This window comes from Chrysemys picta, unplaced genomic scaffold, assembly GCF_011386835.1.
Source record: "Chrysemys picta bellii isolate R12L10 unplaced genomic scaffold, ASM1138683v2 scaf334, whole genome shotgun sequence".
NCBI lineage: Eukaryota > Metazoa > Chordata > Testudines > Emydidae > Chrysemys > Chrysemys picta.
Window position 1 is genome coordinate 47,501 of NW_027053041.1, and position 5,000 is coordinate 52,500.

At 70.9% G+C, this 5,000-nt stretch overlaps 1 non-coding gene across 1 annotated transcript; it reads left to right on the forward strand.

Moving 5' to 3' along the window:
- The first annotated feature begins 2,747 nt into the window (after positions 1-2,747).
- Positions 2,748-2,866, forward strand: LOC135978605 (5S ribosomal RNA). The gene has a single exon (XR_010595996.1). It is a non-coding gene; the product is annotated as a 5S ribosomal RNA (ribosomal RNA).
- Positions 2,867-5,000: the final 2,134 nt, after the last annotated feature.

Here is a 5,000-nt window from a genome sequence, read left to right on the forward strand (position 1 = left end):
TCGCCGTCCCCGGACGCGGCGAGGGACTGCCTCCCGGCCGTCAGGATCGGGCCCACGGAAGTCTGATTTTAAAAAAAATTGGCCGACGCCACCGCGGAGGGCTACCCGGGCACCCCGGGCCCCGGAGCCGGAAAAGGGAAAAAAAGGATCGGGCCCACTAGAGACATGGACCCGGCCGCCAAGCAGGCCGCCCTGGGCTGACCCTCCCCGGCCGCAGCGAGGGACTGCCTCCCGGCCGACAGGATCGGGCCCCTGGAAGTCTGGGGGTGGGGGGGGGGGAAATCGCCCCACGCCCCCGAGGAGGGCTGCCCGGGCGGGCCTGGCCCCGGAGCTCGGAAAAAAAAAAAGGATCGGGCCCACTAGAGACATGGACCAGGCCGCCCTGGGCTCACCTTCCCCGGCCGCAGCGAGGGACTGCCTCCCGGTCGACTGGATCGGGCCCCTGGAAGTCTGGAAAAAGAAGAATGGAACCTGACGCCTCCGAGGAGGGGGCGCCCAGGGAAGGAGGGAGATCCGGGTTGACCTGCTGACCGGACGGGAAAGAGGCCACCGGGCGTCCCCCCCCTTAAAACCTAGGGGTTGACCTGGTGGCCGGAAAGCGAACCGGCCAGCAGGTGAACCCTTTCGATTCCACGGGTTGACCTGGTGCCCGGGAAGCGAACCGGCCAGCAGGTGAACCCGTTCGATTCCACGGGTTGACCTGGTGCCCGGGAAGCGAACCGGCCAGCAGGTGAACCCGTTCGATTCCACGGGTTGACCTGGTGCCCGGGAAGCGAACCGGCCAGCAGGTGAACCCGTTCGATTCCACGGGTTGACCTGGTGCCCGGGAGGGGACTCTGAAAATTTTTCAGCCCTTTCGACTCGGGGTTGACCTGGTGGCCGAGAGGGGACTCGCACGGCAGGCAAGCCGCCCTGGGCTCACCCTCCCCGGCCGCAGCGAGGGACTGCCACCCGGCCGACTGGATCGGGCCCCTGGAAGTCTGGAAAAAAGAATGGAACCTGACGCCTCCGAGGAGGGGGCGCCCAGGGAAGGAGGGAGATCCGGGTTGACCTGCTGACCGGACGGGAAAGAGGCCACCGGGCGTCCCCCCCCTTAAAACCTAGGGGTTGACCTGGTGGCCGGAAAGCGAACCGGCCAGCAGGTGAACCCGTTCGATTCCACGGGTTGACCTGGTGCCCGGGAAGCGAACCGGCCAGCAGGTGAACCCGTTCGATTCCACGGGTTGACCTGGTGCCCGGGAAGCGAACCGGCCAGCAGGTGAACCCGTTCGATTCCACGGGTTGACCTGGTGCCCGGGAGGGGACTCTGAAAATTTTTCAGCCCTTTCGACTCGGGGTTGACCTGGTGGCCGAGAGGGGACTCGCACGGCAGGCAAGCCGCCCTGGGCTCACCCTCCCCGGCCGCAGCGAGGGACTGCCTCCCGGTCGACTGGATCGGGCCCCTGGAAGTCTGGAAAAAAGAATGGAACCTGACGCCTCCGAGGAGGGGGCGCCCAGGGAAGGAGGGAGATCCGGGTTGACCTGCTGACCGGACGGGAAAGAGGCCACCGGGCGTCCCCCCCCCCTTAAAACCTAGGGGTTGACCTGGTGGCCGGAAAGCGAACCGGCCAGCAGGTGAACCCGTTCGATTCCACGGGTTGACCTGGTGGCCGGAAAGCGAACCGGCCAGCCGGTGAACCCGTCCGATTCCACGGGTTGACCTGGTGGCCGGGAAGCGAACCGGCCAGCAGGTGAACCCGTTCGATTCCACGGGTTGACCTGGTGCCCGGGAGGGGACTCTGAAAATTTTTCAGCCCTTTCGACTCGCGGTTGACCTGGTGGCCGAGAGGGGACTCGCACGGCAGGCAAGCCGCCCTGGGCTGACCCTCCCCGGCCGCAGCGAGGGACTGCCTCCCGGCCGACAGGATCGGGCCCCTGGAAGTCTGGGGGGGGGGGGAATCGCCCCACGCCTCCGAGGAGGGCTGCCCGGGCGGGCCTGGCCCCGGAGCTCGAAAAAAAAAAAAAGGATCGGGCCCACTAGAGACATGGACCAGGCCGCCCTGGGCTCACCCTCCCCGGCCGCAGCGAGGGACTGCCTCCCGGCCGACTGGATCGGGCCCCTGGAAGTCTGGGGGGGGGGGGGAAATGGAACCTGACGCCTCCGAGGAGGGGACGCCCAGGGAAGGAGGGAGATCCGGGTTGACCTGGTGACCGGACGGGAAAGAGGCCACCGGGCGTGCCCCCGTTAAAACCCCTAGGGGTTGACCTGGTGGCCGGAAAGCAAACCGGCCACTGGGTAGGCCGGTCGGCAACCTAGGGGTTGACCTGGTGGCCGGGAAGCGAACCGGCCAGCAGGTGAACCCGTCCGATTCCACGGGTTGACCTGGTGCCCGGGAGGGGACTCTGAAAATTTTTCAGCCCTTTCGACTCGGGGTTGACCTGGTGGCCGAGAGGGGCCTCGCACGGCAGGCAAGCCGCCCTGGGCTCACCCTCCCCGGCCGCAGCGAGGGACTGCCCCTCCCCACCCCCCGGCTGACAGGATCGGGCGCACTGGAAGTCCGGGACAGTATTTTCCCCGACGCCGGGGAGGGCGGGCGGAGGGGCTCTGGCGGCCAGCCCGGGCCCCGGAGCTCGAAAAGGAAAAAAGGACCGGGCCCGCGAGAGACGGGGGCCCTGCCGCAGGGGGGGGGGCAGTCCGACCGGGGCTCACCGTGCGGCAGGCCCGGGTGTCGGCAGGGGAAAGCGGGCGAGGAGGCGCGGGGCCGGGTGCCTACGGCCATACCGGACCGAACGCCCCCGATCCCGTCCGATCTCGGAAGGTAAACCGTCCCGGGCCTGGCTAGTACTTGGATGGGTGACCGCCTGGGAATCCCAGGTGCCGTAGGCAGCTTTTCCCGGTCCGAGTCAGCTCTCTCTCCTTTTCTGGGGGGGAAGGAGAGGGGGGGACGGGCCGGAAAGCCCCTCGTCGCTCCTGCCGAGTCGGAGGTCGCGGCCGCAGGTCACGGGTCTGGGCGCCTGGGGTCCGGCTCCCCACCCACCCGGCTTCCTCCGCGGAGGACCCCCCCCGGGGTCACCGAAGCCGCTGGGGGAGACGCCGGGCATGGGGCGGACTGGCCCGGACCCTCCCGGCCGCCGGCCCGCAGGTCCGCCCCGAATCCCCCCCCGCGGCCACCCAGGCCAGGCCTGGCCAGGCGGGACGGACGGCGGGTGTCCAGCGCCCAGCGGCTTCCTCCAGCGGGGACCCACGGACCCCAAAGCCGCAGGGGGAGGCCCCGGGCCTGGGACGGACTCGCTCGGACCCCCTGCGCCCGGCCGCCGGCCCGCGGGACCGCCCCGAATCCCCCCGCGGCCACCCAGGCCAGGCCTGGCCAGGCGGGACGGACGGCGGGTGTCCAGCGCCCAGCGGCTTCCTCCAGCGGGGACCCACGGACCCCAAAGCCGCAGGGGGAGACCCCAGGCCCGGGACCGACTCGCTCGGACCCCCCGCCTCCCCTGCGCCCGGCCGCCGGCCCGCGGGACCGCCCCGAATCCCCCCGCGGCCACCCAGGCCAGGCCTGGCCAGGCGGGACGGACGGCGGGTGTCCAGCTCCCAGTGGCTTCCGCCAGCGGGGACCCACGGACCCCAAAGCCGCAGGGGGAGGCCCCGGGCCCGGGACGGACTCGCTCGGACCCCCCGCCTCCCCTGCGCCCGGCCCCCGGCCCGCGGGACCGCCCCGAATCCCCCCGCGGCCATCCAGGCCAGGCCTGGCCTGGCGGGCCGGTGTGCAGCTCCCCCGGGCTTCCTCCCCCGACGACCCGCGCCCCCCTGAGCCGCAGGCGGAGACCCCGGCCCCGGGGCGGACCGGCCCGGGCTCGCCCGAGCCCCCTGCGCCCGGCCCGCAGGACCGCCCCCCCGAATCCCCCGGGAGAGGCCCGGCCTGCACGCCACTGACGACCCGCGGCCCCCAAAGTCGCAGGAGGCGCCCCCCCCCCCCGGTTAGCCCCGTCTCGCTCCGCGCCCCCCGCCCCTCGCTGCCGGGACCGGGCGCCGCCCCAGAGTCAGCCGCAGCCGGCCGGCCTGAGAGCTGCCCTCCTGTGGACGACGGTGAGTTTACCTTGATACTAACCGGCCGTCAGCCAGGTCAACCCCATTGCTAGACTGGGGTGGACCTGGTGGCCGAGTGGGGACTTGGAACATTTGACAGCTGCTTCCCGGGGCTTGACCGGTTGTCCTGAACGCCCCCCACCCCCACCCCCAGCCCCCGGCTCCTGCTCCCCTCTCCCCAGCCTCGGTGCTCCGCTCCCTGCCTCGGAGGCTGCCTCTCTGCGGCGCCTGCATCGCCTCCGAGGACGCGCACCCTCCGGAGGCTGGACGTAAACCCACCACTGCCGCCGACCCGGCTCTCCGAGGGACGACTGTGAGGCCCCCCACCCCACCCCACCCCCGGACCGCCCTGGGGACGACTGCTAAGCCTCCCCCACCGGACCGCCCGGGGGAAGACTGCGACGCCTCCCGCCAGGCCCCCACCCAGCCTGGGGGAAGACTGCTAAGCCTCCCCCCCACACACACACACACACACTGTCGGGGGATGACGATTAAGCCTCTCCCGGACTGCCCGGGGGAAGACTATTAAGCCTCCCCTGGAACCACTATTAAGCCTGCCCCCGGAGTCCTCGGGGGATGACTGCTAAGCCTCCCCCACCGGACCACCCGGGGCAAGACTGCTAAGCCTCCCTCCCACACACACACACACTGTCAGGGGAGGACTATTAAGCTTTCCCGCTGGAGCGCCCGGGGCGGACGACTGTTAAGCCTGCCCCCGGAGTCCTCGGGGGAGGACTATTAAGCTTTCCCCCCTGGAGCGCCCGGGGGGGGGGGGGGGGGGGACGACTATTAAGCCTGGCCCCCGGAGTCCTCGGGGGACGACTATTAAGCCTCCCCCGGACCTGCTCCCTCTCGACTATTAAGCCCCCCCTCTGCGGTCCTCAGCACCACTGCCGCGCTGCCCTGGGAGTGGGGTGACATCCGGTCCGGAAAGCAA